Source organism: Thalassophryne amazonica, chromosome 10 (assembly GCF_902500255.1).
Source record: "Thalassophryne amazonica chromosome 10, fThaAma1.1, whole genome shotgun sequence".
Taxonomy (NCBI): Eukaryota; Metazoa; Chordata; class Actinopteri; order Batrachoidiformes; family Batrachoididae; genus Thalassophryne; species Thalassophryne amazonica.
The window spans coordinates 80,479,671-80,504,332 of NC_047112.1; the positions used below are offsets into that span (position 1 = coordinate 80,479,671).

Sequence of the window (24,662 nt, forward strand, 5' to 3'; positions counted from 1 at the left end):
CCGTTGTCGTATTTTGCGCTTCATAATGCACCACACATTTTCAATGGGCAACAGGACTGGACTTCAGGCAGGCCAGTCTAGTACCCGCACACTTTTACTTCGAAGCCACGCTGTTGTAACACGTGCAGAATGTGGCTTGGCATTGTCTTGCTGAAATAAGCAGGGATGTCCCTGAAAAAGATGTTGCTTGGATGGCAGCATGTGTTGCTCCAAAATCTGGATGTACCTTTCAGCATTGATGGTGCCATCACAGATGTGTAAGTTGCCCATGTCATGGGCACTAACACCCACAATACCATCACAGATGCTGGCTTTTGAACTTGTAACAATCTGGATGGTCTTTTTCCTCTTTTGTCTGGAGGACATGACGTCTATGATTTCCAAAAACAGTTTGAAATGTGGACTCATCAGACCACAGCACACTTTGCATCTGTCCATTTCAAATGAGCTCAGGCTCAGAGAAGGTGATGGCATTTCTGCATGTTGTTGATGTATGGCTTTCGCTTTGTATGGTAGAGTTTTATTTAACTTGCACTTGTAGATGTAGCGACGAAGTGTGTTAAATGACAATGTTCCTGACAGAACAATGACAGTGTTCCTGAGCCCACGTGGTAAGATCCTTTACACAACGATGTCGGTTTTTAATGCAGTCCCGCCTGAGAGATTGAAGGTCACGGGCATTCAGTGTTGTTTTTAGGCCTAGTCGCTTACGTGTAGAAATTTCTCCAGATGCTCTGAATTTTCTGATTATATTATGGACTGTAGATGATGGAATCCCTAAATTCCTTGCAATTGAATGCTGAGAAACATTGTTCTTAAACTGTTGGACTATTTTTTCACAAAGTGGTGATCCTCGCCCGATCCTTGCCTGTCAACGGCTGAGACTTTTGTGGATGCTCCTTTTTTACCCAATCATGACACTCCCAATTAGTGTCCTCAGTTCCCAAACGCTTATTGAATGTTGTTAGAGGGAAAGGTCATGTAACACAGTGGTAAACATACCACTATCCCAGCATTTTTGAAACATGTTGCAGGCATCCATTTCAAAATGAGCAAATAATTGCTCAAAAACAATAAAGTTTATCAGTTTGAACATTAAACATCTTGTATTTGTGGTGTATTGAATGAATGAATATAGGTTGAAGAGGATTTGGAAATCATTGTATTCTGTTTTAATTTACATTTCACACAACGTCAGCTTCACTGGAATTGGAGTTGTATATGCCAAAATGGATGAAATTATTATTTTTTCTCTCAAATTTCTTCACACAACACCCCATAAGGACAATGTGGACGAGTTATTTTTTTACATGCTCGATCATTTCATGCAGCCCCTCGACCACAGTACGCATGGTCCGACCTGCGTACGACATGCCGTACGAATGTTGTGACCACGGTCAGATAGCAATACAACCTCATCTTGATGCCATACGATTGGGGTTCCAGCATGAGCACGATGCAAATGTGAAGTGCATGTGCTGTGGCCAAATGATTGTGGTGATTGCTGTACGAGACGTTTGATTCTGGATCCTATTTTTAACAACTGCCACTCAAATCCTCCTTTGTGTGAAGGGGCCCTTAGCGCCGCCCTTGGTCAGACATAAAAACACAGGAATGTCAACCATGTAGCAGCAGAAAAAAAAAAAAACAGAAATAACCACACTGTAAAAAAATAGTTGAGAATACTTCAAATTTGCAGGCAACAGTCTGCACTAAGACTTTTATGTTGTGCGAATGATGAAATATATGTTATAGTATATAGTTCATCATCGGCACAACATAAAGTCTTAGTGCAGACTGTTGCCTGCAAATTTGAAGTATCCTCAACTATTTTTTTTACAGTGCATATGTTGTTCAGCTCATAGTAGTGACTGAGCCAACAAGGATGGCTTCTTGCTGAGGGCAGGATTAGAAAATGAGTGGGGGGCTATTGGTCCTACTGAGGTCACGCAATCTGCTCTAATAAATCACACCTTCTCCTGCAATTTGTGGTACACACATGCACTACACAAATAAGTAAAAATAAGTAAAAATAAGTAATCCCCCATTCACCGTATTGACATTTCAGATTATTAATGAATGGGTGAGGCAACTTGCTAAGGACACCAGGGACAAAACTGTAGACCTGCACAAAGCTGGGATGGACTACAGGACAACAGGCAAGCAACTTGGTAGAAGACAACAACTGTTATGATTATTTATTAGAAAGTGGAAGAAACACAAGATGACTGTCAGTCTCCCTCGGTCTGGGATTCTATGAAAGATCTCACTTTGTGGGGTAAGGATGATTCTGAGAAAGCTCAGAACTACACAGGAAGACCTGGTCAATGACTTGACGAGAGCTGGGACCAAGTCACAAAGATTATATTAGTAACACATGATGCTGTCATGGTTTAAAATCCTGCAGGGCAGCAAGGTTCCCCTGCTCAAGCCAGCACATGTCCAGGCCTGTTTGAAGTTCACCAATGACCATCTGGATGATCCAGAGGAGGCATGGGAGAAGGTCATGTGCTCAGGTGAGACCAAAACAGAGCTTTTTGGAATCAACTCCACTTACCATGTTTAGAGGATGAGGGTTGAGGAACCCCAAGAAAAACATCCCTACCGTGAAGCATGGGGGGTGGAAACATCTGCAAAGGGGACAGGATGACTGCACCGTATTGAAGGGAGGGTGGATGGGGTCATGTATTGCAAGATTTTGACAAACAACCTCATTCCCTCAGTGAAAGCATTGAAGATGGGTCATGGCTGGGTCTTCCAGGATGACAATGGCCCCAAACACACAGCCAGGGCAACTAAGAGCGGGCTCCGTAAAAAGCATTTCAAGGTCCTGGAGTGGCCTGGCCAGTCTCCAGACCTGAACTCAATAGAAAATCTTTGGAGGGAGCTGAAACTCCAAACCTGAAAGATTTGGAGAAGATTCGTATGGAGGAGTGGACCAAAATCCCTGCTGCAGTGTGTGAAAACTTGGTCAAGAACTCCAGAAAACGTCTGACCTCTGTAATGGCAGACAAATGTTTCTGTACCAATTGTTAGCTCTGTTTTTCTAGGGGATCAAATACTTATTTCATGCAATAAAATGCAAATTAATTATTTAAAAATCATACAATGTGATTTACTGGATGGTTTTTTTTTTTTTTGGATTCTGTCTCTCACAGTTGAAGTGTACCTACAATAAAAATTACATACCTCGCCATTCTTTGTAGGTGGGAAAACCTGCAAAACTGACAGGGGTCAAATACTTATTTTCCCCACTGTGTGTGTATGTGTGTGTGTGTCTATATATATATATATATATATATATATATATATATATATATATATATATATATATATATATATATATATATATATATATATATATATATATATATAATATGGTGTTTTACTGGGCAAGGGGACATGAAGCTATACTAAGGTGGAGAAGCTTTTGTTTCTTTACAAAAATATAAAGGTATTAAAAATAATCTATATTGAAAAATTTGTAAGGCTTGACAACTGTCATTCGTGTTAAAATCCATGTTAAACCTGCCCGCTAACAGGTTCAGAAGTGGTCGATCCCAATGAAGCGTGATGTTATGGTGTTTCCTTTTAACGAATGTAATTATGAGTACAGATATTCTTTCTTATTTAGTTTTGCCCAGGTAACCATCATGCTTTGACTCAACAGCAAGCAAGATCAGCACACCTGATACCCATGTCCATGCCAGGCATATGATTAATGACACACTTAATCTGCCTGATTACATTGGTCTGATTCTAGATGCTGAAATCAGCCAAAGTTGTGCTACCAACTGTAAGAGATTTTTCAGCCCAAAGAGATCCAAGCTGCACACCAAAATCCTGGCCAGAACTTGTGGCCAAATAAGGACCAGGCCCTGGCTCAGGATGACTCTGCTGAAGCCAGGCCACAGCTGAGTGCAAGAGCTGTCCTCATCGCCCGGCCCAAGTCAGTAAGCTATGAAGGTTCATTGCTTCGTAGGTTTAAATTATTTTTTATTGGGAAACACATTTGAGAAAAATGCTTTCTTTATTTGTACTCATCCTTCTTTAAAAAAAGCAATATTTTGATATTGCTGTGCTGTTTCTTAATCTTATAAAGATGTATCCAAACCAAATTCATACTTTTCTGACATCACTGTGATACATACTGTACGTTGCACATTTTATTGAAAGATTACCTTTCAATAGACACTGAGAGACATCTGTATATAACTTTGTGTAGTTCAGCACACAAGCACTTTTCTTGTTATTTTTCTTTTTTTTTTCTTTAGTATATGTTAATGCTGCTGTGACAGTATAGTGTACTTAATGCATAACAAACTGGCTGAAGCTTTTTATTTGTACTGTATCACTCTTTGCCTATCACTCTGTCAGCAGTAATGAGAAGTATATATCCATGTATCATCCATATGTCACTCAAACGGAGAATGAGAAACAAATATATGGGGGTAGAGTGTGCATAAGACAAAAAAAATGAATGTCTGTTTGTCCATTTTGCAAATGATTTCTTTGCTTTTTGCTTTTGATTGGTATTTTGCACAAAACGAAAACATTTCTCTGATATGTTGGTGCCATTAATTATAAGTTTGTCTTGAGGCACAGCCTTCATGAACATAAAATAATGTCTCCCAGATAGAGCAGCTGCAATTTGAAGAAATGCTTGCTGAAAATTTATATCCTGCAACTACATAATTGCTGTGTCTCAAGAATAGTTGACTCAGTGCATTCAGATCAAGTCACTGAAAAAATTGAGATACATTTGAGTTCTCTTCCTTTTTTGATTTCATCTACAGAGAGGGTGATGTTATTGCCCATAGTAGGTTGTTGTTTTGTTGATAGGGATACTTGCCATGATGTCATGTCTGTCAACCGTTGAGCTCATACAGATCTGGAAGCCTACAAAGACCTTCATCGTAGGTTAGCTTAGAGAGAAATACCTTGCTTTTGCGGTACTATCGGGACCAACGAGTTGCTTCCTGAATTCGAAGACGCCATACTTTCTCTTGCCAATCATGTATTCACATCAATGCGCATGTGTATGACATCACTGTTTGTAAACAAGAAGTGTCCTTATAGTTTTATGTGGTGATATTCAACCACTCGGAAAGCCTAGATATGTTCATTACTGTCTTGAGTGTCAAGATCCTACTTAGTTATTATTATAATATTTAACTTTGGGAGAATCCCGAGGTTTTGACACAGAATTCTTTGATGGGCCAGTTAACTGCTAAATTCAGTGAACAGAATCATTTTCCAACAGGAAGTTGCATTGGCTAAGTGTCCACAGTGTCCGTTCAATAAAAATATTTGTTTGACTTGAACAAAAATAGCATTTTAGAAATGTTTTTTTTTCTTCAGTGTATGTCTGTCATCAAACTATGAGAGCCAAAGTAAATATACAGCAAAGGAAAATGTGAGGAGAAACAGGCTGTGAAAATTCAAATCTGATCTCCGCATAATGATAATGTTATGATCGCAGAGACAACTTGGCTGGACACACCTGCTAGACTCTGACACCAAAATGGAAATTCAAAAGGCTTTACTCTATTTCCAGCCAGGGTTTTGTACACAGGACAGCAAATGATACACAGCAACAGTGTCCAAAACATAAGACAACAGGTGAGGTCAAACAACAGGCAAACAGACGGTACATGACAAGACAAGAACAGATAACTTGGACACTGATACAAAAAGGCTGGAAACAAAGGCATAAAGCACAAACGATCTGGCGGAGACATGACGGAAACGTGAGGCTTAAGTAGCAGGTGTGATAAGGCATAATCAGATGCAGGTGCAGGAAGACGGCATGCCACACAAAAGGGAACAGACACATCCAGACCAAACCCCAACAGAAAGACAAAAGTGTGCAGACAGAAAAACACCAACCAGAACACACAGAAAAAAAACAAAAAAAACACATGAAATAAACACTAAAACAAATCAAACATCCCAACATAACCCCATAACCCCCAACCATGACAGGTATGCAAACTCTCCCTCTTTCCTCCACTCTGCCCGGAATAATTACAAGGGGGAAACACACGACTTTCCCTTTATCATTTGGTTGGAAATCAACATGCTAAACAAAATAAAATGATCATCATCATCAAACCTACCATCCTTGGTTCTCAAGACCAGGCACCTAAGTGGCTCTACTCTTCTACTCTTTTTTTTTTTTTTTTTGATATTTAGATATATTTTAGTATAAACTAGTAGAGTTCTACCTTAGAATTGGAATGTATAATAGAAGATATACCTTACTGAATTTTCACGACCCATATATTTTGTTTGTGTAGGCGCTGTGTTCAGCACGCACATGAATGCCTTCCTCTTTTGCCACCTTTGGCCAGGGGAGCGGAGGGACCTTCCCCTTTATTATTGGTGGAAAAACACATGACCGAGACCAATCAAAACAACCTCCATGTGGATTGACCCCATGCATGTGTTATTGTTGAGAAATAAGAGCCAGCAAAGACAAAGTCAATTGCCAACATTGCCTCCAGGTGGACAGTAAGAGGAATGACAACAGGAGGAAAGTGTCAGGCCTATGAGTTGTCCAAAACAAAACAGAGAGGTCTTGTTTCAGACAGGAATAGTTGATCTGAATGGCACAGGTAATTTGTGTGACACCTTATTGCATTGTAAATCATTATACAAAAAAAACCCAAACAAACAAACAAACAAAAAAAAAATGCCTGAAACATTTCCTGCATTTTAATGTAAATAGTTGGGTATAATTTTGTTGTTTGCTACATTTGTGTATATGTTTTTGAAATGTATATTTGCATTCTAAGTTATAAAAATGGTTTGTTAAACATATGTGTGGTTTTCACACTATAATATATATATATATATATATATATATATATATATATATATATATATATATATATATATATATATATATATATATATATACACACACTCAACAAAAATATAATGCAACACTTTTGGTTTTGCTCCCATTTTGTATGAGATGAACTCAAAGATCTAAAACTTTTTCCACATACACAATATCACCATTTCCCTCAAATATTGTTCACAAACCAGTCTAAATCTGTGATAGTGAGCACTTCTCCTTTGCTGAGATAATCCATCCCACCTCACAGGTGTGCCAAAGGTTTGTTGTGCTAATACAGTATTTCAGAATGAAAGAAAAACAGTAACATCACACAGGTGAGGTTGTGCTGAAAAAACTACACCAAACAAGGCAAAGTAACAGCTTTTTAAGGTAAATTATGAAGGCACAACCAAAAGTAGTCAAAAAGTAGTCCACAACCATCCTGATGGAGCTTGAGAGGTGCTGCAAAAGGGAAATGGGCAAAACTGCCCAAACATAGGTCCGCCAAGCTTGTAGCATCATATTGAAGATGACTTGAAACTGTATTTGCTGCCAAAGGTGCATCAGCAAAGTATTGAGCAAAGTGTGTGAATACGTATGTACATGTGATTTCCTATATTTTTTAAAATAAATTTGTAAAAAAAAAAAAAACTTTTTTCATGTTGACATTATGGGGTGTTGCGAGTAGAATTGTGAGGGAAAAAATAAATTTACTCCATTTTGGAATAATGCTGCAACATAAAATGTGGAAAAAGTGAAGTGCTGTGAATACTTTGTGGATGCACCGTAAAATAACTTCAAGCCACACTGTGCAACATGGATTTATTACATGGAAAACAGAAAGAAACATCAGCACATCACCCTGACATCCAAGACAATGAAAGGAGAAGCCCATATTTACCCACGTCATACAAAATCTGTCACAATAGAGACAGTAAAGCTCATTTATAAATCACAGATTGGACATTCTATATATTTCTGGTGAGGGTGCCTGCTTTTTTCAGCTGTTTATTGCTGTCAAAGAAAGATTATTCTGTGCATTTTTTTAAATGAAGTACTTATGCTCAACACTTTGGCTGTGCTTTTTTGCCAAACAACAACAACAACAAAACCCCAAACAATGACAACAATTAACCATAAAGAAACACAGTGTATGCTGGGCTTTAAAACTAACAAATGCAATTCATTAAAAACAAATAGGTGCTTTGTTTGACTAAGTGAAATCAATTTTCATGCCAGTAACACAATGCTGCAGCATGGAAATTCTGCATTCATGTAATTACACTCAAACACAACCTTTCTGAATATACTATTTCTTGTGTTTATTTCGAGCTACAAATACTGTAGATTAAACCCCGTCTTAGGCAGCACTGATATAGAACTCCTGCTGCTAGGATGCAGGTCTTGATAGTTGCAAGTGATATCAGCCTGAATGCGAGTGTTAATGATGTGCATAGGAAGGCTATCGCTTCAATCTCTGGAGAACCAGGAGAACTATTATACTCTGGGTCTCACTGCACTGCAAGGTGCACTTGAAGATTTTTCAAAAGTTAAGAAGTGGGAAGTAACTCATATGTGCATGCCCATAGACACCTTTAAAATTGCAAATCTTTGTATAAAGTATGGTACTACACAGTGGCAGCTGGTGCTAAAAATTTTAGGGAAGGGCGCACATTTGGAGGAAAATATGGTGGCCCTGAAGTGCAAAACACAACAGCAAATCGCACAGCGCAACAGCAAACCGCACAACACAACAGCAAATCACACAACACAACAGCAAAAGAGAAACGACAACAACATTAACCAAAACGGAAATGGCAGGTACCTTTGGGCCACACGAATCGTTGCTGATTGGACGGTGCTCCATCCTCTCCTGTGAACCGGAAAATCGCATACTCAGTCGCCAGACAAACAGAAACAAACGAACATGTCGTGATGTAATGCCAAAACTGTGGCAAAGAGTTCGAGGAAAATCCAAACTTCTGCAGTGATTGTGGGAAAAGTCTAAAAGAAGACGGTGATGACACTCACGCGCTACCTTCAAGTTTAAGAGCACGTACGTTTTCACTAACGGCGCTCATATTTTGAAAACATGTAAACCTTCCGGTTCACAAGACAGGACAGACCACCGTCTAATCAGCGACAATCCGTGTCACCCGAAGGTACCTACCTTTTCTGTTTTGGTTAATGTTGTTGTCGTTTCTCTTTTGCTATTGTGTTGTGCGATTTGCTGTTGTGTTGTGCGATTTGCTGTTGTGCTGTGCAATTTGCTGTTGTGTTGTGTGATTTACTGTTGAGTTGTGTGATTTGCTGTTGTGTGATTTACTGTTGTGTTGTGTGATTTGCTGTTGTGTTGTGCGATTTGCTGTTGTGCAGTGCGATTTGCTGTTGTGCTGTTTGATTTTCTGTTGTGCTGTGCGATTTGCTGTTATGTTTTTTGATTTGCTGTTGTGCTGTGCAATTTGCTGTTGTGTTGTGTGATTTACTGTTGAGTTGTGTGATTTGCTGTTGTGTGATTTACTGTTGAGTTGTGTGATTTGCTGTTGTGTTGTGCGATTTGCTGTTGTGCAGTGTGATTTGCTGTTGTGCTGTCTGATTTTCTGTTGTGCTGTGCGATTTGCTGTTATGTTTTTTGATTTGCTGTTGTGCTGTGCAATTTGCTGTTGTGTTTTTTTATTTGCTGTTGTGTTGTGCGATTTGCTGTTGTGCTGTGCGATTTGCTGTTGTGCTGTGCGATTTGCTATTGTGTTTTGCACTTCAGGGCCACCGTACTTAAAATAAAAAAGCGCTTCACAAGCTAAAGACAAATCAAAATCACAACACAACCTACTTTACTGCTGCCCAACACAATTCAGAGACACTATTTGAACAGAAATTTTGCCCTCCTTTCTTTCTGGACTGGAAATTTCTCAATGACCCTAAAAAAGTCAATCATCTCCTGCACCAATTTCTTTTCTGTTGACAGCATGTCCAGTGCATTCAACCTGTCCTGGTTATTGGTGTTTCTGAGAAAAGTTTTGATTCTTTTCAAGGTGGAAAAGCACCTCTCAACTTCTGCAGTGGTAATGGGTGTGGTGAAGAGGATCTTTAGGAGAGTAACAGTCTCTGAAAAGACCTCTCCAAGATTATTTTCCATGAACAGCTGGAAAAGGTCCACAGCAACACCGCAGGCCTTAAACTCCTCCTTGCTGTAGTAGTGCAGCAGATAACTGAAACAATCCAAATGGTGAAAGAAGCACCAAATTTGGCACAAATACTCCTTAGACATTACTCTTTTGAAAAACTGACTGGCCAATTGATTTTTCAATAGGCAGCCAAGTAGGTGTCAATTGAAGAATTAGACAGGGGGTAAAATTTAAAAATGCTCTAATCAAATTGAAAACTATGCCACTTTATTTGTCTGATCATAAAGATTCCAAAAAGGTTTAGTTTGGATTATCTGTGACTGAATTCTATGGAGTTATGGGATAAAAACAGCAAGAATGGTGACAAGGGTCAGTTAGTACAGGGGTCAAAAGTTAAAGTTGCTGCAATTTTGGTAAAAAGTGATGCAAATTATTGGTTGAGCTACTAAGATTAATAAATGGAATAGTTCTGGCTGTGTTTAATGTTTGGTTTCCAAAGAAAAGGTAAAACAAGGTCAAGGTCCATTGGATTCTATGACATGTGACATATGTTACCCCGTAACGTGATAACTAAGCATGACACATGGTCCAAACTATTCATTTTAAAACCCTGTTAACTAATAATTTGTATCACTTTTTTACCAAAACTGGAGCAGCTGTACAAACTGAAACTGACTTTTGTCTCCATTCTTGCTGTTTTTATCCCATAACTGCATATAATTCAGTCACTAACAGTCCAAACTTTTGGAATCATACCTTTTTGGAATCTTTATGATCAGACAAATAATGTGGTATAGTTAGTGGTGGGCACAGTTCAGCTAATCCGATAACTGATAATTATCGAAGCTAATGTTTTTGCTAGCGGATTAACTTTTCAGATAACTTTTAAAACCATCAGCGGACCAATGATCTTATGATAAATTGAGTTTGATAACTTTCAGTCCACCAACATGTTTTTTTCTTGCTGGTAAAGTGAGCAAAGTTTAAAAAAACATTTGTAAACCCTAAAATCAAACATTTTAGTCCATCTGTTGTGTGTTTGTGGCTGTCACTTGCTGATGATGTCATCATTAAGCGCAAAACATGATTGGCCGGTCGACACAGGGAGCATTGTGGGTAGTGTAGTTCAGGTTCACTTTGGACGTTACAGTGAGTGTTACCATCCGCTCGACACAGGAACAAAACAGACTAATTTTAACATTATTTTATTTTATTTCTTTGTGGCTGACGGCATAATTTAGTTGCCAAGACTCGGTGGGAGAGAGGAGATTGGACGGCGCAGCTGTGTTACAGAGGGACTTTTCTTAGACACCGTTTTGGATAATCAGGACGCTTTATGTGGATTATTTCTTCAGAATTTAATGAACCCCACTGAAACTAACGTAATTCACAGATTATCACCTTGTTTCTGCTTCAAACTGCACTCCAGTCATCATCTATGTATCTCAGCGACAGATATCTGAAGCTTTGTACAACAACCATTTCCACAAAAATTCGGCATTATTTCATAATATGAGACAGAAAAGTTCTGTCGTAAAAGACAGAAGAGTGATGACAGCGCCACAGCAGCACGTTTGAGACTGACTCTCTGGGTCTGACTTTCTACACCCAAAGCGATCAAAGGGAATAATGTGATTATTAACCACCAGATGGAAAATTAAATAATTAATATAATAATAATTAATTAAATAATTCTAAAGTCAGTTTTAAGCAGAAACAAGGATGTTTTAAGCAGAAACGAGGCGAAAAACGTTGAGTTGCTACTGACGTTCCAAAATGACGTAGGCGCAGCAGCATGTCAGACACAGATGTACTGATGTGGCGCTTTGATCAGCCCCCATCTTTTATTATGAAATAATGCTGAATTTATGTGGAAATGATTGTTGTACAAAAGCTTAAGATATCTGTCACTGAGATAGATAGATGATGACTGGAGTTCAGTTTTAAGCCAAAATCAATCAATCAATCAACTTTTTTCTTCTATAGCGCCAAATCGGCTGCTGATGCCCTGAAATGATGCATGTGCAGTGAAGGCAGGGTGGACCAATTTTTAGGGGGGACTGTTTGGTCGGTGACACCGGCAACTTTGAAACCAACCGCATTGAAACCAAGCATACTCACCACTTGACCACCACCCCTACCTTTGTGCCATTATGTATAATATTATCATATGGCATAAGTGAATGAATGCATGCATGAATGAAAGCTTTATTTCAAACATGTAAACAGATTAAAAAGAAAAAACAACAACAAAACAGTGACACAAGTACCTGGACGTTGCAGAATTGAGTTCACATTGAAAGCAAACATTTGGGAGGTGAAGCAAACTAATGGGGGCCCAAATGTGTGCAATCATACTTGGCACTGGGAATGAAATTGATAACTGTGTCGGATGTACACCTGCACTGCGCTACATGGTCCTTTAAGCTATGTGGAAGACAGGGCCCAACTCTCCTGGTTAATCAAGAATGGTAGCTTTTTATTTAGTGACACACTGAGCTATCTCTATGACTACCATTGTTAAATTGGTTCAAACTAATCAGACTCCACACTAATCAGTGTGATACACTTTTGTCTCTCTCCGTGTGTGTCCCTCTCGCTGTGATTCGCATTGCATGGAGCAGTTTTCAGCCATCTTTAAACACCTAACCTGAACAAAGCACTTATAATTAGACAAAACTTTACAGCAAAACACATTTTTTTAAAGACAGGGCAAGCCATTAATTGGGTTGAAAATGCATTTAAATAAACTCCAGGCTACAGAGCACAGCCTATATGCACGTGATCTTATCACCCTTCCTGCTGCAGAGATTAAAAATAAAATGATTTTATTTTTTTAATGAACAGCAACAATGATCAGCAGAAATGTGTCTGTGACACATTTCAATTGGATGGAAATGTGTGTCCAAACTTTTGACTGGTACGGTCCATGTAAAAAGTCTTGTCTATAGTGCACATTTAAAAATTCTAGCATGTCAAAGTCATTTCTGCTATTTATCCAGTGCAAAATATCAGCGCAAACCAGGGCAGTAGGTGCAAAGGGGTGGGGTTAAATAATCTATACAGTTATAGAATTAACCAAAGAGAATGAGTGCAGGTGCAGCAGGTGTTTGTTGCATTGTTTGTGACTACGTTTGCATGCAACCAATAACCCTTTCATAACCGGAATATTATCAGTTATCAAGTTCTTTACCAATGAATCTGGCTTTATACACCCTGAAGAAAACCATACACCCTGAGGCCAAAGGCCATATTCATTGGTAAAACAACTTGATAACGATTTTATCATATACAGTGGTCCCTTGTTTATCGCGGCAGTTACGTTCTAAAAATAACCCGCGATAGGCGAAATCCACAAAGTAGTCAGCGTTATTTTTTACAATTATTATAGATGTTTTAAGGCTGTAAAACCCCTCACTACACACTTTATACACTTTTCTAAAACAGCTATTAACCTTTTCTCACTTTTCTCTCCTGTGTAAACACTCAAAGTTCAAACCTTTAGTAGAAAAAAAATGGAACATTTTCCTATAAATAATTATGATGGCTTTTAGAACTAACAAATTTAATTTTAACGATCAACCTACGAGGTTGGACACGTAAGAAATTATTAATAGTGACTCACCAGTATTTCACAGTTCCTCTGACCGCGCCTCTTCGTCGTGGTGCCGCTCCGCTGTCCGGATTGGCTGATTACTCGGGTGGTATGAAAAATGTTACCCGTCTGCAAAAAGGGTGTATTGCTATTTATTCTTTAGTGTTTTATGCAATCATATTGGCGTAGCATTTATAGGTATATGATAGTAGCAATAACCCGGTTGCGCACGGGCATGTAAACACCCGCAAAAACCCGAATATGCTCATATTCGGGTTTTTAAAAACCCAAATATGACCCCTGGGTTACTCCTTTTCTAACCCGAATATCAGGTCATATAAAAGCGCATCTGAATATCCCCATAGAAAGGAACATTATTTTGTGTTCTACGCGTGTCCTATCCGCAAGGAATCTTGGTCTTTTGAGTACGGTAACTACTTGTATGAGGTGCACGCAACCCACCGGACACCACAGAAGCAGAGGTAAACAAGCATGGGGAAATCCAGACGTGGCAGCACAGCACCGCACTTTTGGAGCGAGGAGGAAACCGAGTACTTCATTAGTATCGTGAAAGACATGAATATAATATCTTTTATTGATGGTAGAAAGTACCAAGATAGTGACATTTACAAGAAGGTGGCCAAAATGTTATGTGAAGCAGGATTTGCACGAACGCCAGACCAAATCAAGCACCGGTGGAAGACGTGCGTCGCTGTTTTGATGGGGATATTCCAAATGATACCAATGATCATGTATACAGGAGTAACTCTGCTTAAGCATGTAAATGGGTTATTCCCAATGATTTAGAAACCGGAATATCGACCTTATCCCGAATATTAACAGCATGCAAATGTAGCCATTGAGAGGGCACACCCAGAATTGAGAGGTTTTCTGGCGAGGATGTGAATCATCTCACAGAGTGCGCATACGAGGTCTGTCCGTAAAGTATAGGTCCTTTTTATTTTTTTTCAAAAACTATATGGATTTCATTCATATGTTTTTACGTCAGACATGCTTGAACCCTCGTGCGCATGCGTGAGTTTTTCCACGCCTGTCGATGACGTCATTCGCCTGTGAGCACTCCTTGTGGAGTCGTCCAGCCCCTCGTCGGAATTCCTTTGTCTGAGAAGTTGCTGAGAGACTGGCGCTTTGTTTGATCAAAATTTTTTCTAAACCTGTGAGACACATCGAAGTGGACATGGTTCCAAAAATTAAGCTGGTCTTCAGTGAAAATTTTAACAGCTGATGAGAGATTTTGAGGTGATTCTGTCGCTTTAAGGACTTTTCACGGTGCAAGACGTCGCGCAACGCTCTCAGGCGGCGTCATCAGCCTGTTTCAAGCTTAAAACCTCCACATTTCAGGCTCTATTGATCCAGGACGTCGTGAGAGAACAGAGAAGTTTCAGAAGAAGTCGGTTTCAGCATTTTATCCGGATATTCCACTGTTAAAGGAGATTTTTTTAATGAAAGACGTGCGGGCGGATTGCAGCGTCGGCTCGCAGCCGCCGCGATGCTCCGCCACAGGAAAAACACCTCTGTTGGAAGCCTTGAGGACAAGATGGAACATCTCCATCTGATAAACAATTTCTCATATACTCACTCCACTGAAAGCCATCAAAAGCCAACTGGATTTTAACAAATGGTTATCAACATGGAGGTGTTTTTCCTGTGCCGCCGCGCCGCGTCGGCTGCGTCCCGACGCGCGGACCCGTCCGCACGTCTTTCATTAAAAAAATCTCCTTTAACAGTGGAATATCCGGATAAAATGCTGAAACCGACTTCTTCTGAAACTTCTCTGTTCTCTCACGACGTCCTGGATCAATAGAGCCTGAAATGTGGAGGTTTTAAGCTTGAAACAGGCTGATGACGCTGCCTGAGAGCGCAGCGTGACGTCTCGCACCGTGAAAAGTCCTTAAAGCGACAGAATCACCTCAAAATCTCTCATCAGCTGTTAAAATTTTCACTGAAAACCAGCTTAATTTTTCGAACCATGTCCACTTCGATGTGTCTCACAGGTTTAGAAAAAATTTTGATCAAACAAAGCGCCAGTCTCTCAGCAACTTCTCAGACAAAGGAATTCCGACGAGGGGCTGGACGACTCCTCCCACAAGGAGTGCTCACAGGCGAATGACGTCACCGACAGGCATGGAAAAACTCACGCATGCGCACGAGGGTTCAAGCATGTCTGACGTAAAAACATATGAATGAAATCCATATAGTTTTTGAAAAAAATAAAAAGGACCTATACTTTACGGACAGACCTCGTACATGTAGAATCAGCAGCCAAAACTGATATAATGCAAGAAGTGTAGCCAGTGGCAGATCTTCATATAGGTGATATGGTCACCCGCCCTGGGTAGCAATTCAGAGGAGGAAGTATAAGCTTTCGCAAAAAAAGAAAAAAAAAAGCTTTTGATCATTTATTTGCTCCTGAGGAAAAGACAAAAGAAGCTCACTCCTATAGAAACTGCTGTGATCTTGACTTCTTTCAACAGCTACATCATATGGTCTGATGGGTTTTAAACAGGCCAACATGGCATAGACATGGACAAATCTGTTGCTCTGGGGTGTAATGAGTTTCATCTCTTGGTACTCTGTTCTGTTTGACTGGGTGGAACATCAGGTCCATACTTTCATGATTACTGTCTCCAATGGTGCATGAAGACAAACACCATGACTAGATTGAAATATTGTAGGAAAAGGTGCTGTAATCTACAATAGGTCACATTTTCATTGTGCATTGAATTCATGCTTTCAGGATCTCAGTCACACAGAACAGTGATTACAATTTAAGGGCCTAACACACTGGGAACAAAATTGACTGTAATCTTAATCCCTATATAATTTCCTCTTCTGAGAGGTAGATGTGAGGAATTAGCATGTTCATTCAAATTCAGGCCCCAAACCCAGAGCTTCCACCATAAACTAGCATTATAAATGTAACTGTATGCCGATGCTTAGTACAATCCATATGGTAGGAGATTTATCTACAGGTAAATCAGTACCCGAGATAAGTATCTGGTGGCTAGATTAATAGAGTGCAGAAGAAAGTAAAAAAAAAAAAAAAAATGGGATGATAAAATGGTTCAGGGCAACCCTCCATAGCTCCAGTGTTGTGTGTGTGTGTGTAAGGCGATGAATAATAAAGAGAAGCATTTTATTTTAGATAATTCATCTCTACATTTGGCTGCCATATGATGTTTCAACTTTTGAAATTTTATTAACATTTGTCCATTGAGTTGCAGTATTTTTTTTTTCTTAATTTTTTAAATAACTATACTTTTTTATCAAAAATGTTTGATCCTTTCTTTCTATTTCTATTTTATTTTAATTTCCTTTATTGGTTGGTGGCTGTGTGTGGAAGGTTGGACTGTATTCCTACTTATAGCCAGTGTGTGTGTGTGTGGGGGGGGGGGCTCTCCCTTCAAGCATGGCAGTTGAGATGACATGGTAAAGGACACTTACTGTATGATGTGTCAGTAATCCATTTTAAACTTTGGTGGGTGATCCTGGGGTGATAGGGTACAATTTGGCACTGGCCCACTGTCACTGTGATGTTTGTATCCGATCTAATGTTTAGGCTGGGGGCCTGTGTCTACTTCTTATGGCCATTTTGCTCCTGCTTCTGAACTGGTTAGAGGCAGCCTCTCCTAGAATGGATAATTGAGACCAGAAGATCCTCAGTTCAAATGCCTGCCTGACTGGAAAATCACAAAGGGCCCTTGGGCAAGGTCTTTAATCCCCTATTGCTCCTGGTGTGTAGTGAGCACCTTGTATGGCAGCACCCTGACATCGGGGTGAATGTGAGGCATAACTGTAAAGCGCTTTGAGCGTCTGATGCAGATGGAAAAGCGCTATATAAAATGCACTCCATAGTCTCTTAATCAAACCCACCCCAGGGCAGGTAATCGGCTAGTAGGGTGTATTTAAAATAACTATCAAGGAATTGCTTAATGATACACCTATTATTAATACTAAACACCAATAAAGAAGTTATACGAGGGCTGTCAATAAAGTAACGGTCCTTTTTATTTTTTTCAAAAACTATATGGATTTCATTCATATGTTTTTACGTCAGACATGCTTGAACCCTCGTGCGCATGCGTGAGTTTTTCCACACCTGTCGGTGACGTCATTCGCCTGTGAGCACTCCTTGTGGGAGGAGTCGTCCAGCCCCTCGTCGGAATTCCTTTGTCTGAGAAGTTGCTGAGAGACTGGCGCGTTGTTTGATCAAAATTTTTTCTAAACCTGTGAGACACATCGAAGTGGACACGGTTTGAAAAATTAAGCTGGTTTTCAGTGAAAATTTTAACGGCTGATGAGAGATTTTGAGGTGATTCTGTCGCTTTAAGGACTTCCCACGGTGCGAGACGTCGCTCAGCGCTCTCAGCCGCCGTCGTCAGCCTGTTCAAGCTGAAAACCTCCACATTTCAGGTTCTATTGATCCAGGACATCGTGAGAGAACAGAGAAGTTTCAGAAGAAGTCGGTTTCAGCATTTTATCTGGATATTCCACTGTTAAAGGAGATTTTTTTAATGAAAGACGTGCGGACGCATCCGCGCGTCGGGACACAGCCGACGCGGCGCGGCGGCACAGGAAAAACACCTCCGTGTTGATAACCATTTGTAAAATCCAGGCGGCTTTTGATGGCTTTCAGTGGAGTGAGTATATGAGAAATTGTTTAACAGGCAGGACATGTTCCAACTTGTCCTTAAGGCTTTCAACAGTGTTTTTCCTGTGGCGGAGCGTCGCGGCGGCTGCGTCCCGACGCGCGGACCCGTCCGCACGTCTTTCATTAAAAAAATCTCCTTTAACAGTGGAATATCCGGATAAAATGCTGAAACCGACTTCTTCTGAAACTTCTCTGTTCTCTCACGACGTCCTGGATCAATACAGCCTGAAATGTGGAGGTTTTCAGCTTGAACAGGCTGACGACGGCGGCTGAGAGCGCTGAGCGACGTCTCGCACCGTGGGAAGTCCTTAAAGCGACAGAATCACCTCAAAATCTCTCATCAGCCGTTAAAATTTTCACTGAAAACCAGCTTAATTTTTCGAACCGTGTCCACTTCGATGTGTCTCACAGGTTTAGAAAAAATTTTGATCAAACAACGCGCCAGTCTCTCAGCAACTTCTCAGACAAAGGAATTCCGACGAGGGGCTGGACGACTCCTCCCACAAGGAGTGCTCACAGGCGAATGACGTCACCGACAGGCGTGGAAAAACTCACGCATGCGCACGAGGGTTCAAGCATGTCTGACGTAAAAACATATGAATGAAATCCATATAGTTTTTGAAAAAAATAAAAAGGACCGTTACTTTATTGACAGCCCTCGTACATCACCATCCTATTGGTCAAATGACCTTTTACCTTAGGAGACGTTGAAAGGTTGAACTCATTTAGAATGACTATTTTGAAGAGACCTATAGCAACTATTAAACTATTACCTTTCTATTGGTCACAAACCCTTTGACTCTGAGTGGCCTTGAAAAGTCAAAATCAAGGTCAGAACTGTTTCACTCAAACTTTCTGGAGCCAATACAGATTCAACGTTTAGGAAGGGTTATATGTTAGTCAAGGATAAAGTTGTTCCAATTTTTGACAGAATTACTCATATGTCATGCAACTGATTAACAAATAATTTACATGAATTGTTCTCAGACATGTTGTGCACTCTGAGTGATCTAGTTTTTTCTCAAAATACAAATTATATTTTCGAAAGTGAAAAGGAAAGAATTTCTGGCCTTGCAGTATGTTGAATGTGAGATAGGGCATGAATAGGTTTTTCCTGCTGTGTCGCTGTAAGACGACACTAGCGAGACTTTTCCAGGCGTGTGATTCTGTCCCTGCAGCTCCAGTGCTGCTGAGTGATCCGGTGTTACTGTAGCAGAGCCCAGTTAGGAAATAACAGCTGTTTGCTTCATACAGGTATCCGGAACACAGCTGGAACCAGGACAGCCAACAGCAATGGGAGTGATACACAGAAAAGCTTTTTCAAAATTTAAATAATAGCTGAAGGTTCAACATCAACATCAATTACAAGAATTCAAAAGTATAACATGATCCTATCCTATCACAACACAAGCAATTTGTCAGATCAATGTGTCTGTACCACTTTGTCCCTCTTGATGCCACACTTTGTCCCGCTTGGCATCACGCTATATAAAATGATCATTTTGTAGCCGATGACGCATTTGCGTTCAGAACTTGGCTGATGAAACCATTCTCTCAGGGGAGGTGATGGTCTAGTGGTCGAGCGTTGGTCTTCAGACCACAGGATCCTTGCACCAACTTCTAATATTCATCTCGACTGGATCTGTGGTGGTGAGCCCAAGTAACTAGGGGTAGACAGAAGTAAAAATAAAAGCTTGTAGAGGATATTTAGAATGGATACTTTGAAAAACGTGTTCCAGATAGACCTGTTGTCCCTATTAAATCCTAATATGAAATCATATACCATATTTCTATTAGTCTCATGACCTTTGACCTTTTTGGACTTTGGAAGGTCAAACTCAAGGTTATAACTGTTTGATTTAAACAGATTGGTTCCCATATGGATTTAACATGGTGAGGAGGTTTATATATTGTGTGTCAGTCAAGAATAAAGTGGTTCAAGTTTGGACAGAAGTGATCAAACCTCAGCGCACAAACATTTGGATTGCCCACACATTTTAGCAGTTGCTATCTGGGATCTTAGTAAATCTGTTGTGGGCTGGGGTGTTTGGCTGGCTTTGTTTTTGTTTTCTGTTTCTCCCACCAGGTGGTATGCATTCAGGACTGAGCGGCTGACGTGTGGCTGAGTATTAGGACCTCACCCTGAACACCTGAGGCTTGTTATCATGTGCAGGTCATCAGGACTCACAGCTGTGGTGTATTCTGTCTTGATCAGAGCTTGCTGCACTTAAACCTTGAATGCACAGTGTGTGATTGCCAGAGACTCGACCTTGTGAGCAGACGTGTGAGATCGACATCAGGAGAACAATCTCACCATTACGGACACAGAGACCGCTCCAGGTTTGACGCCACAGTCTGTCAAGGAGGATTGGGTGAGGTCTCACGCTCTTCAGCACACTTCCTGAGGTAATTTGGTTTTGGTGACTTTCATGAAGTAATGACAGTGGATTTGGTGTCCCTCACACCTTGTTATATTGAGCTGTTACGCTATGCTAATCGCCTAATCAGCTTCTGCTGCAGTGGAGATTTGAACTGAGTTGTTCCATGCCTGCAGGGTGAGAAGCTGAGTTATATTAAAGCCAGGAAGTGTTTGCTGATTGTGTGCACCTTTGAGCTGTGTCTCTCTGTGTGGAGAGTGTTGGACTCACCTCACGATTTCTTCCTTCGCAGACTCGGTTTGTCGCGGCCGCCTGGGGGGTGACCGCGGGGTCCCTGGGTCCGAACTGCTGTGGCTCCGGACCGTTTGCGCTGCTGAGAGCGCGCCGTGTTTCCACCTCACTAGACCGTGGACCTTTTGGGTTGTTTATCACTCCACTCACTATTATGTTTATTAAATTCTGTTACCTTTTGAACCATACTGCTTATTTTATGCTGGGTCCTGTCAAACGCTGGGTCGGTGCTCTGACCGCGTCCGACACAATTAACAGTAGTCTCTGGCCAAACATCACGGACCCAGCGGCAGCAGAGTCGTACCGTGCCGGGAAGGCGGCAGCAGACGTTGGAAGTTATCCGGAATTAGTTGCGGGTGCTCTCCGCCCGGGTTGTGCGTGTCAGTGAACCTAAAATTGAATAATAGTTTGAACTCTCTTGCAGCTGTGTTCCTGTGGTGTTGTCTTATCTATGGGATTGGCGTAAATTGTGATCAGCGACGGCTTCACTTCACACTCCAACCAGATAAGAGGTTAGACGGGAGCTGCATGAGTGTGTGATTGGAGGGTGAACGCGCACGGCGGAGTTCTGCAGCACGGGTCGCTTTGCGTCCTGCTGTTACAGATGTAGCCCCGTCTCCCCGGGTGAAGATAGCTACTACGTCTGTTGTATCAGCTCCGGACTTGTTAGTTAAATCACACTTTAGCTGTATGCTACACGTAGCTGCTCACAATTAAAGCAGTGTGTGTTGAGTTTACTCGGTTGCCACAGGGCTTTTTATTTTTAGCACTCTGGCTCCCCCTGCTGGTGACTGAGCCACATTACCGTCACAGCTCTTAAAGTGGAACATAAATGTTCCATTTGTTTGAGCTTGACGGTATAAGTCACTTATTAGTTGGTTTCTTGTTGGTTTATTAATTGTGGGGTTTTATGTGTGATTCAAATTGTTTTTGTGGGTTTTAAGCACTGTCAGTGGTCTGGTGGCGTGAAAATACAGGCTGTCTGGAGCATAGTTGGACCCAGGTGACTTTATGTTTGTTTGTTAGTCTTTCTTTTTTATTTCTTTTGGTTTCACCTCCCAGGGTTTGATGGGACGGTCCTCTGGGGGGGGGGGGTAATTGGGTTGTTTTTTCTTTTTCTCTTTTTTTTTTTTGTTTTTGTTGTTCCCTCTCTTCTCCTCCGGCTCCAGCCGTTTGAGCCGTACGTTGTCGGCGTTGCTGGAGTGGTGCAGTTTGGTTGTGCTGGGCGTTTCCCAGATGACCTCTGCACCCTGGGGGGGTTTAGGGGTGTTTTTTATTTTTTGTTAATTCCCTGTTCCACCTCCGGCTTCAGCGCGCCTTTGAGCCGTACGCCATCGGCGTAGCTGAGGTTTGAGGCAGTGGCATATACCCGCAGCTGGTGGCTGGTTTAAAAGTCAGAGGGGTGGCGCCCTTTTGTGCCATACGCCATTACCGCTGTTCCACTCCTCCCGGTTGACTTTTGGGGTATAGTCATGGTTGGTGACACTGGACGTACTTCCAGTTTCCCCTGCGCTGAGGGGGTGGGGTTGGGGTTGTTGTTTTGTTTGTTTGTTTTTTTTCCCCCAGTTTCCGCCCTCAGGGTGTGACTGTGGTGTCCTCTGGAGGGGGAAATGACTGTGGGACCATCTAGCCGTAGACGGCCGGGGCTGGGTCTGTTGTTAGTCATGGCGGGGGTGTCTCCTGGGGTTTGATGGAACGGTTCTCTGGGAGGCACTGGGAGCCCCCGTGGGAGACTTTGGATCACAGAGGGACCTCGGCTGTGGTTATTACTCCTGGAGCTGGCGGGATGTCCTCTGGGGGTGTTGGTCCCTACATGTCGTCCGGGGGGGGGTTACATTTTTTTTTAAGCTTAAGTTTGGGTTGTGTTGTTTTTTCTTTTTTGATGGGACGGTCCTCGGGTGGGGGGGGGTGGGGGGGGGGGTCGGAATGGTTGTTTGTGTTTTTCTTTTTTTTTCCTTCATCCCAATTTGCACCCCTGGGGTTGGTTGTGGTGTTCCCTGGGGGGGTCGTAATGGTTGTTTGTGTTTTTCTTTTTGTTTTTTTACTAGGCAGACTCTGAACATGGTCGAAAGAAGGCTGAATGCACAGGTTTAAGAACTCCTGGCCAAATCTGTGCAAAGTGAATGACAGAAGCAAGAGTTGACAGAAAAGAATGCAAAGATGCAGTCAGAGGTGGAGACGCTAACAGGTCTGCTAAATGAAGCAGTAGGCAAGACCATCAAATTTAATAAAAGATATCTCTGCACTGGAGTGTCAGCTGCAGGACATTCAGGAGCTGCTCCAAGAGGAAGTCCAATAGACACCTTCCTTCTCAATCTGCCTAGGGTAGATGGAGGATGAGGGGTATATTTTGCGGGAGAAGCTGAAAGAAGAGAACGAGAGCAAGAAGACTGTAGAGAAGTACGTCTTTGCTCTCTAGACTCAGCTGGCTGAAAGAAAGACAAAGGCAGGATAGAACGCCTTGTCAGTAGAGGGGGCTGAAGAGGGCCTCAAAGGAGTCCAATGGGAATTTGGACGGTGTTCAGCGGCAGCTGGAGTAGAAAAGTTCAGCCTATGGACAAACTGGATAAGATAGAGATCCGATGCAGCATGAGAAATGGATGACCTCTTGGTGGACCAGGACCACCTTCGGCAGATCGTCTCCAATCTGGAGAGGAAGCAAAAAAAGTCTGACCAGATGTGGGCCAAAGAGAAACGTATTGCTACTCTATATGCAGAGGAGTATGATCGTGCCGAAGCGGAGGCCAGGGAGAAGGAGACAAAAGTGTTGACCCTGGCAAGAGAGTTAAAGACTCTTACAGACCTGAAAGATGAACTTGACCGATTTAATAAAGTGCTCAAGACCGAGACGGATTACTTTGGAAAGAGTTCATAGTTTGGAGAGGTCCAAGCGTGCCATGGAGCAGCAACTGGAGGAGATGAAGATTCAGCTGGAGGATGTATATAGGTAATGTTTCCAGGCCCACTCTGCCAAGAAGAAACGGGAGCTGGATCTCGGAGGGCTTGAAGGCCATCTTGAAGATGCTACTGAAAATCGCGATAATGTCTTATAGCACTTGAAGAAACTGCAGGCCCGAATGAAAGACCAGATGAGAGGACTGGAAGAGCTGTGAATGTTCGGGGATGAAGCAGTTAATGATGCTAAAGACAGTGATAAGAAGCTTAAAGCCATGGAGGGAGACATGTTACACATCCAGGAGGAGCTGTCTACTGCAGACAGGCTCAGGGAGTGAAAGGATGAGCTCCAAGATGAGATCTATAGTCTCAACACAGAGTTCCCTGTTGGCAGAGAAGAGGTGGCTGGAAGCTCGTATCATCCAGCTGAAGGAAAAACTAGAAGAGGAGAAGCTCAACATTGAGAGGGTCAATGACCGCATGATGAAATTCACATGAGGTTGAGCAGCTGATGACAGAGCTGACTTCAGAGCACAGTAACGCTCGGCTCGTGGAGACAGGCTTTCCCAGCTGGATCGTCAGCACACAGAGCTGAGACTGAAGCTGCAGGAGGTGTTTTTTGCTCCCAGCCAACATTCCAGCCATGGTCCCTGGAGGGGGGTGTTTTTCCTGGCCCAGGTTCGTGTGGTCGCCGGGAGGCTTCCCGTGAGGGTGGGGTACTGTTGTGGGCTGGGGTGTTTGGCTGGCTTTGTTTTTGTTTTCTGTTTCTCCCACCAGGTGGTATGCATTCAGGAATGAGTGTCAGCCACGTCCGACACAATTAACAAAATCAGGCCCTCAGTGTTTTCTCAATATACACAGT

At 41.7% G+C, this 24,662-nt stretch overlaps 1 pseudogene; it reads left to right on the top strand.

Moving 5' to 3' along the window:
* The first annotated feature begins 22,986 nt into the window (after positions 1-22,986).
* On the top strand, positions 22,987-24,406 carry LOC117518137 (annotated as a pseudogene).
* The last annotated feature ends 256 nt before the right edge of the window (positions 24,407-24,662 follow it).